The sequence below is a fragment of the Chlorocebus sabaeus genome, chromosome 17 (genome assembly GCF_047675955.1).
Source record: "Chlorocebus sabaeus isolate Y175 chromosome 17, mChlSab1.0.hap1, whole genome shotgun sequence".
NCBI classification, from domain to species: domain Eukaryota; kingdom Metazoa; phylum Chordata; class Mammalia; order Primates; family Cercopithecidae; genus Chlorocebus; species Chlorocebus sabaeus.
This window is the reverse complement of record NC_132920.1, coordinates 37,752,434-37,762,256: the sequence shown is the minus strand read 5'-3', so window position 1 is coordinate 37,762,256 and position 9,823 is coordinate 37,752,434. Positions and strand designations below refer to the sequence as shown.

Sequence of the window (9,823 nt, the reverse complement as noted above, 5' to 3'; positions counted from 1 at the left end):
GGGGTGGGCAGCCTGCTCTGCGCCAGCGGCGTCGGCCCGGAGATGAGCGGGGTCTGGCTGCATCCTGAGGCAGGGGGTTCTTGGCAAGGTGCGCTGGGTGTCAGGAGCACTGGAGAGCCCAACCAAAGTCAGGAAGGACAGAGCTAGCCCCTAGGGAGGATGGCCGCAGGGTGCGGGAGGCTGTAGGTGGACCTGGGCTGGGGGCTGCTTGGAGGGAGAATCCTGCCCTCCATGAAGCCCCAGAGGCATCAGAAAAGCCCTGTCCAGCCAGGACCCTCTATCCTGGTGGTGGGCATGGCGCAGTCCATCCAGAAGGTTCCCAGGAAGTCACTGGCCTTACCTGGACACCCTGTCCTAGAGGGAGGAGTGAGGGTGGAGGATGGAGAAGGGCGGAGTCTGTCCCTTCACTCCCTTCACCCTGAGTCCAGAGATAAGGACAGGATGGGGGATGGGGGTTGGACAGTCCCCCTTCCACTGTCCCTAGGGTGGGAATTTGAAGGTTTTTTGTTTTTGTTTTTGTCTAAAACTTGAAGAGCAGAGAAGGTTCTGGATGGGCCAGTCTCACCCTGCCACTACCCTCCTTCAGGACACGACTCCCCAGGGGGCTCCAGTGGAAACGGCATTGGGGGGTTGGGGAGTATGTGGCATCCAGGTGACTTCTGGCCTCTGGACCGGAGGGAGGTGGGGTCCAGATCCCCATCCTTTGGTGAGCAGGCCCGGCACTGAGGAGGTTGTTCCCCTCTTCTGCCAGCCTTGGCCACACCTTGCCCCCAGGGCCTGTGTGGCACAGGGCCACAGCTTTGGAGGCTTTCACACATCTTTTTTCTTGTCTCTCTCATCTACCTGTCTCCATGGGAACAGCCTTCAGGGCTGGCAGAGGTGACTGAAGTCTGTGGCCCTCAGACCTGAGAAGGGTCTGGCCACCCCTGGCTGGTGAGAATCGAGTCAGTTTCAAGATGCTGCCAAGGTAATAAGGAGTGGGGAGAACCTGTAGCCACCCCCTCCAATGGCCGGCCGGATTCCTCCTTACAATATCCTTCCAGCCTCGCTTGAATTCTGCCAGTGACCAGGAACTCAGTGCTTTGCCAGGCTGCTTATTCACTGTCAGCCAGTAAGCAGTGAGGACTATCCCCTCCCAGCCCACTGTACCCTGGGCCATGTTGGGGGAAAGGCCACAGAAGAACGGAGGCAGGAGCTCCTCCGCTCTGCACCCCTCAATGTTCCAGAATGCACTGAGAAACCCCAGGCTGTTGCCCTTGAGTCACTCCATGAGGCTCTGACTCTGTCTTGAGAAATGGTGTCATGCCCAGTGGGAGAGGCGAGACGGGGATCCTGGGGTCTGGGTTCTGGTCCAGGCTCTGCCATGGATTTTCTTCTCATTTGTGGGCCTCAATCTTGCCACCTGCAAAATGGGAGGAATTAGGATTGAATTATTTACTTAGGGCCTTCAAAGTCCTGACTTCCAGTGTTCTGTGTTTTATTTGCTATTAGGGTAAAGGATCAGGCGTAAGGAACCATCACCAATAGCCCCAAACAGGTTTTTTGTTAGTTTTTGTTTTTTGTTTTTGTTTTGTTTTGTTTTGTCTGTATCTCTTGGTTAGCAGAGATGGATTTCTGCAACACGCATCTAATCCCAGGGTTGCTGCCTGCATGTGGGACACAGCACCTTTGTGTGTCCCCATAGGCTTTGTCCAGGTTCTTAGGCTTGTCTGAGTCCTGTTCTTTTTTCCAGAAACTGCATCTTCCTCAAGCCATGGTGGATTTCTCTCTCTTCTTTTGTCCCATAAGTTACCCCAGCCCATCTCCCAGGTGCCCTGTGCACCCTGGATCCATCCCTCATCCTGACTCCAGGAACTCTGGCCTCCTTCCTGCCTCTAAATCCCAGAGAAACTACCTTTCTCTCCACTGTCTGCTTTTCCCTTCCTGGAACCTAATTCTGGGAGTTCTCCTTCCTACCAGGGCTGAGGAGAACAAAGGTGCATTTTTTCCTACGTGGGGTTTGTTCATTCATTCACTCACTTAGTCACTGTGGCAGCCACTGTTGGTTGCACTAATGAGGATAATCCTGTCTTGTCCCTGTGGCCCTCCCCCAGCTTCCTGCCCATGGGCATGACTATGTGACATCGTCATGACTGGAACAGTGCTAGCCGACCTGTGACCATGACGTGTCAAGCTCAAGAATAAAACTCAACACGTGAAGACGGTGAAGCAAAAAGCTGGAATGAGCCTGGGGTCCCTGATGACTGATTTGCTGTCAAACCGACCCTGAAACCACCCCCCTCCATACTTCCTGTTGAGTACACAAATGTCATACAGTTAAAGCTTTATAAATGAAGTATTGTGGTCTTTTGCTGTCACTATAACAGCAAAAATTTAGACATTCATGTAATTGGCCATTCACTTACTCATGAATTCACTCACACATGCATTCACCTTCTTGTTGCATTGATTAGGATAGAGGTTCAGATGCCCTAACAGAGATATCCAAATAGCAGTAGCTAAATTAAATATAAATGTAGTTTTCTCTTATGTAACAGTCTGGCTGTAAGTAGTCAAGGGCTGGGATGTCAGCTCCAAGATCTCAGGGACCCAGGACACTTCTAGCTAGTTGCTCCAACATCCCTGGGGTGTTCTCTTGTCCATATGGTTGGTCCAGTATGTTTCACCAGCATGTCACACTTCAACTGGAGGAAAGGAGGAAAGGTAAAGGGAGGGCCTGGTTCTTTTTTAAAGATATGACCCAGAAGTTAAATATCCCACACGTTGCTCACATCTCATTGACCAAAACTTAGTTATATGGCCACTCCTAGCTGCAAAGGAAGCTGGGAAATGCATATTCTATTCTAGGGTGCTGTCTGTCCAGCTATAAATTATGTTTGTCTTGTAATAAAAGAAGGCGAGAAACAGGTATTGGTGGGGGGAGGAGGGCAATTGGCAGTCTTATTAATTTTTCTCATTCACACCATTCATTCATTCATTCATTCAATAAACATATTGGATACATACTATGTCAAAAGCACTGGGTTAGATGCCAGGATCCTAGATTTCAGGTTCCTCATGGTCTAGAGGGAGGATAAGGCAAGTCTAGACATTTGAATCCAACAACCTTTGTGAGCACCTGCTCTGCCCATACATCCAAACTGAAAAGCAAAAAGCACCAGTGACATTATGTTTTAGGTCAGTCACTGTCCCCTTTGACTACCTGCCCCCTCATGTCCCCTCTTCCTGAGCCCACGAAGGGAGGACAGTGACAACAGCAAGTGAGAACACGCCCCTCAGAACAAATGTTTGCTTAGGAAAATCCTTCTTGGTTCCTGACTAGAATCCTGTTTGCTGAAATGTGCTCTCACTTTTTGTTTTTGGGTATGATGGCCATTTGTATTGGCCTCTGCCTTGGGGCCTCATCAGATGCTAGCAGTGTGGGGAGCAGTGGAGAAGACACGGACCTCCTAGCAGTGGTCCTGCCTGCCAAAGAAAGGCTGTCAGTTTCCCACCCTTGGGGTAGCATGGGGGCTCAGTGTCTTTGGGAAGCAGAGATTCTGTGAGAATGGTCCCTACTGTGTGCCTGTTACACAGCGAGTGCACCGTGGGAGTCTGATAAATGGATGGATGAAGAATCAATGGATGCACAGTAGGTAGATTGTATTTTTCAATATGGACCTCAGAAATATTTCTGGTCCTATGTTAGCTCTTCCATGACCTGGAAACTCCTCATCAAAAGGTAGATCTGTTTTCTCTCCTCTTGAAATGGGGCCGATTTGTGACTGCCTCCATCAATAGAACACTTTTGCAGAAGTGACACTGCACAGCTTTGGAGGCTAGGTCATAAAAGGCACATAGCTCTGCCTGTGTCTGTCTGTTTGTCTATCTGTCTTTCAGGAGAGCCCAGTCACCATGCTAAGAGAAAGCACAGGCTGTATGGAGACACCACATGTTTTAAACAAAACCCAAATAAAGTCTCAGCCCATAACCAGCACCAGCCCCCAACTATGTGAATGAGTGAGTTTGAGATCATTCCAGCCCCCATCCTTTCAGCCAGCCCAGATGGTGCTGGGTGGAGTAGAGAGATCTTTCCCACACCACATCCTGCCCAAACTGAAGAATCTTGAGCAAAAGAAATGCTGCCATTGTTTTAAACCACTAAGTTTTTGTAGTGGTTTGCTCTGCAGAACAGCGTGGTAGATTTCAAATGGCCACACATTCTTTGCAGTGCCTCCCGCCAAGAGATGGCATCTATTTCCCTACCTCTTGAATCTGGACTGGCTTTGACTAAGAGAATACACCTGCAATGATGTTGCGCAACTTCTGTTTTCACTTTCTTGCTGCCCTGAGACTGCCATGTGAAAGGGCCAAACTATCCTGCCGGATCAAAGTCCAGCCAACAGTCAGCACCAACCTCCACACATGTGGGTGAGTTCACGTTAACCATCCTGCCCCAGTCAAGCCACTGGCTGCAGCCACATGAATGACCCCAGGAAGAGCCCAGACCAGATCGCTGACCACAGAATTGGGAGTAAATAGCATCGTTCTTGTTTTAAGCCACTTCGCTTAGCACACATCAATAGATAACTGATCACATCAACTTCCTGTTTCCCAAGAGGTATTTTGCATGCCCACGGTTGTGCCAGGTGTGGGGATGGGCATAGTAGAAAACGATATTCTAGTCCTCCAAGAGTTGATTGCTTGGTGAATCAAGGCTCACACTGGAGTAGATTGCTAGTAGACAACGCAGATTCATTCTCCCTTCCTTGTGCTGATAGAACTGCAGGCCAGGCGCTCATGGCTGCCCAGCTGCACCGTGCTTCCCAGCCTGCCTTGCCAAGCTCTCTCCAATGGCAAGTGAAAGGACGTGATGGAGGCTACTTCAGTCCCGAGCCTGCAGGGCAGTGTGGCTGTCCTTCACTCTAGGGGAATGGTGGAGGAACAAGATGGAAGGAGCCAGGGTCTCCACATCACCTTTAGAGAAGAGCTGCTTACCACCCTAGACTCAGGCTGCTATGGGGGAGGTTATAAACCTCTCATGCATATCTGGGTTTTGGATTCTCTATTACAGGATTAGTTTTACCCCAGTAGTACAGCCAGTCTCTCCTGCAAGGCGGCCTTCAGTGCCCATGTCTCTTCTCCAGACTGGAAGCTTGAGCTGGGGCTGAGGACTGGGAGGCAGTGGGTAGTGGGTGGTGCTTCCTTCCTGCTACAGCATGAGTCCAACAGAGCAGGGACTTTTGTTCTTTCTGTTCACAGCTATATCTCCAATCCAGTGCTGGAACACAGCATGACAGATAGATGATTAATAAATATTTCTTGATGGGTAAGTGAACCAGGGCAGAAATAGTGTTTCCTCATAATTCTAGGGGATTCCTAAGGAAAAAGCTTATGTCTCCTGCCTCAGGCTCGGAGCTTCTCTGGTACAGAGGCTGTGTCTCCCATCAGACTGGGGCTCCCTGAGGACGGGGCTGTGTCTCCCTCAGACTGGGGCTCCCTGAGGACGGGCTGTGTCCCCCTCAGACTGAGGCTCCCTGAGGAGGGGGCTGTGTCTCCTTCAGATTGGGGCTCCCTGAGGATGGGGCTGTGTCTCCCCTCAGACTGGGGCTCCCTGAGGAGGGGGCTGCGTCTCCCCTCAGACTGGGGCTCCCTGAGGACGGGGCTGTGTCTCCCTCAGACTGGGGCTCCCTGAGGACGGGGCTGAGTCTCCCCTCAGACTGGGGCTCCCTGAGGACGGGGCTGTGTCTCCCTCAGACTGGGGCTCCCTGAGGACGGGGCTGAGTCTCCCCTCAGACTGGGGCTCCCTGAGGACGGGGCTGTGTCTCCCTCAGACTGGGGTTCCCTGAGGACGGGGCTGTGTCCCCCTCAGACTGGGGGTCCCTGAGGACGGCGCTGTGTCTCCCCTCACACTGGGGCTCCCTGAGGACGGGGCTGCATCTCCCTCAGACTGAGGCTCCCTGAGGACGGGGCTGCATCTCCCTCAGACTGAGGCTCCCTGAGGAGGGGGCTGTGTCTCTCTCAGACTGGGGCTCCGTCTCCCTCAGACTGGGGCTCCCTGAGGAGGGGGCTGCGTCTCCCTCAGACTGGGGCTCCCTGCATTAAGGCTTCCTCCTCCCTGATTTTGCAGGTTTGGAGCAGAGTATTTAGGCGGCTACGTCACACAGGGCAAGACTCGGGTCTGTCCCCACTGTCTCCCTGCCAGGGCCCCTTGTGGCGTGGGCAGCGACTGTGGCGGGGGCTGCAGATGGCATCCAGTGATGCTCGAGGGTGGTTAAGTACCCTTGGAATGAAGTTTAGGCTCATTAAAGCTTGTTCGAAAGAAGAGCCAATTAGGGAGGCAATTTTCCTTGAGCAGTCTGAAGAATGGAGTAAAACGGTGGCCGATCAGACAGGAAGCCAGCATCCGGCCTCCTGTTCGGCTGGCCTGCTGGGGGCTCTAGTCCACCTTCTTACCTCCTGGGAGCCCCCAAACACCTGGACGTGAGCCAGTGGGTAGAAATGGGGGCAATCAAGCCCCACAGAGACCCCAGAGCTCTGGGGGTCTCCAGGAGCAGCCCCTCTGCTCTGCAGCACTCCACAACTTAACTCCAGCTTGTCAGCCTCATACTCCTGGCTGTTGGGGAAGTTCTTCTTGATCACTAATTGCCTGCTTTGGGGTTGAAGTTTCTTTCTATTATATCCTTTGTGAGAAAGGAAAATAGGAAGCACTTTTAGGAGAGACTCAGAGGCTCCCCTTCACCTTCCCTTCTCCACCCCGGAAGTCTGTGCCTTGTCACGGGCAGATGGGGGAAAGGTGGTTTTCTGGGAGTTCTGTGTTGGCCAGGACTTGATGGGAAGCAAATGAAAGAAACCCCATTGAAATGATTGAACGAAGGCAATAAAGTGTTTGATGAGAAGGATTCAGAAGATCTCTCATAGTCAAAGGAAGGGAGCCACCGGCAGGAAGGAGAGCCTTAGAGACATCTGGAACCCAGGACTGGGACGCTGCCACCGCTCTATTTGTGCTCTGGTACCTGCTCCTGTGCCTATCGACCTGAGTGCCTCAGACCGTCTCCCTCACATGCTAGGTGATGTGCTGCTGGCTGCAGCCCCCTTACTTTCTCATGTCTCATGGTATTGCCATCAGATAAGAGCTGAACATGTCCCAGCTCCAGTTTGAGAAATGCCAGGGAAGAATTCCAGTTGGCCCAGCTTTGAGCATTGGCTCAGCTTTCAACTGCACATCTGATGGCCAAGGGGTGGGGACCCATGATAAACACCCTCTAGTAGAACCACAGAGCTGGGGTGCTGGGGTCAGTTCCCCAAAACAAGAGGAATGCCAATCCCAGAAGCAGGGCCCTGGCTAGGAAGACTGTATCATAGTTAACTACAGGGGCAGAGCTCTTTCCTCCCCTCACTGTATGGCTGGCATCTCATCAAGCAGTTTATCCCATCTCCTTTATTTCTCAAAACGAGCATGAAGGAAATTTCCATTAGTGAAACCCCCATCGCTAAAATCTAAAAAAAAAAAAAAAAAAACTGAAATCACAATACTTTGGGAGACCAAGTTGAGCAGGTTGTTTGAGATCAGGAATTTGAGACCAGCCTGGTCAAGATGGTGAAACCTTGTCTCTACAAAAAATATAAAAACTGGCTGGGAGCGGTGGCTCATGCCTGTAATCCCAGTACTTTGGGAGGCTGAGGCGGGTGGATCACGAGGTCAGGAGTTCCAGACCAGCCTGGCCAAGATGGTAAAACCCTGTCTCTACTGAAAAATACAGAAATTAGCCAGGCGGGGTGGTGGGGGCCTGTTATCCCAGCCATTCAGGAGACCGAGGCAGGAGAATTGCTTGAAACTGGCCAGGGGGCAGAGATTGCAGCGAGCCAAGATCATGCCACTGCACTCCAGCCTGGATGTCAGAGTGATACTCCATCTCAAAAAAAAGAAAGAAAGAAAGAAAGAAAATATAAAAATAAGAAGGCATGGTGATGCAGACCTGTTGTCCCAGCTACTCAGGAGGCTGAGACGGGAGGATCTCTTCAGCCCAGGAATTGGAGACTGCAGTAAGCGAGGATTGCACAACTATACTCCAGCCTGGGAAACAGAGTGAGATCCCCATCTCTTAAAAAAAAAAAAAAAAAAAATCATGATTTACAGATGAGGAGATTGGGGCTTAGAGAAGTTAAATGACTTGTGCCAGCTCACACAACTTTTAAGTGAGAGAGTCAGGACTTCAACCCAAAACATTTGGTGGCAGGATTTGGTGAGGAAGGAAGGGTCTATATGATAGGATAAAACTTGGATATGTGAAATGAAACTCCTAATACCAGGCAGTCTGTGCCAAGTATCCAAAATAGAGTTCACACAGAGTAGAAGGCAGCCAGAGCCAAGAGGCAGAGTTGGGCAGGCTGCAGGAGTCAGGGTAGGCTTCCTAGAGGAGGTGGCATTTGCAAGCATAGCAGGATGGTTTGGGCTGCTCTGGAGAGAGGTCTTGGGCAAAGGGCTGCAGGGATTAGTAGTCCAAAGTTGGGCTGGTGCATTGCAGGGAATAAGGTGAAGGGACCCGGGTGGGCCTGACAGCAGCTGCTTCAGTGGTCAAGTCAGAAGCCTGTGCCACCCAGGCCAGGGAGGTGGGCTGTGGAGACCCTGTGAGCAGGGCCAGACTTCACCCTGCTGGCACTAGGACATTGGGGATTTTTTAACTAGAGGTGTAGACAGCAGGAAAACAGTATTTCTGGAGGATGGATCCGGAATACTTGTTGAGCACAGCAACCCTCAGCCTAAGCTAAGGGGAGGGGCAAAGCAGCCGAAGTCAGGATCTCTGTCCACCCTGTGCCCCATCCCAAGGCAGCGTGGGGCTTAGAGTTGGAACCGAGCCCTCCAACTAGTCTAGCCACCTTGGGGGAGCAGTGCCTAGCACAGTACCAGACACACGGCAGGTGCACAACAAAGAGGGGTAACTATTACCCAGCCCACTGGGGCGACAGTACTGCCAGGACTCCTGGTAGCCTGGGGTGGTGGATGGAGGCTGTACAACTGAGTACTACCAGGACCACCAGGAGGTAAGTCCGGAGAGCAGAGATGTCTGGTTGGGTCATTGCTCTAGTCCTGCCACCCTGCACATAGCAGGGGCTCACTACATTTTTGGTGAGTCTGCAAGGTAGGCCTCACGATCCCCATTTTACAAATGAGGAAACTGAGGCTGGCAGAATTAAAGGGAGTTGTCCAAGGCCACACAGCTAGAAAGTGAGGGAATCAGGTTCTGCTGATTTTCCAAACCCAGTTTTCCCTTAACCAGCACCCACTGCTGTCCGTCTGGAGATGGGCGGGGGCCAAGAAGATGCTCTGCCTCCCCCATCAGACTCAAAGATGAGAGGTCTGCTTCATTCTCTCTTTCCCCTTGTTGGTCCTTGCTCAGGGTTCGGACTCTTTAGACTCGGATGGAGGCCAGAGGAGATCTTCAGAGCCACCTCGATGACCTGGGTCCATGCCAGGCCCCCGTCACTTCCTGGGGAGTCTGAGGAAGGCGGCCTCAGCAGCAGGCGGCCTGCTAATTAGGACACGGTCTTTATGACTCACTATTCTGAGATGTCATTTTCTAGACTTGGGGTTGGGGGTGGGAGTGGAGAAGGCACACACAGAGTTGTTTTTAATTACATTTGGTTTGCTAATTTCTGATAGAAAATAAATATTTACCGGGAGCCATATTTCTTCATTTCACGCCGGCTGACTTCTGAGTTTATCGGGAGCCCAGACACCTCCTGCTCACCTCCCTGCCTTCCCAAGTTCCCACCCCCGCGCGGAGTCACACACCCGGAGCCTGGAGGAGGGGGCGGAAGGGAAGAGATGGAAGGAGTTGGA

At 51.8% G+C, this 9,823-nt stretch overlaps 1 long non-coding RNA gene across 1 annotated transcript; it reads left to right on the top strand.

Moving 5' to 3' along the window:
* LOC119626837 (uncharacterized) lies at nucleotides 1-2,335 on the top strand. The gene is made up of 2 exons (XR_005243013.2): nucleotides 1-88; nucleotides 2,094-2,335. It is a non-coding gene; the product is annotated as an uncharacterized lncRNA (long non-coding RNA).
* The last annotated feature ends 7,488 nt before the right edge of the window (nucleotides 2,336-9,823 follow it).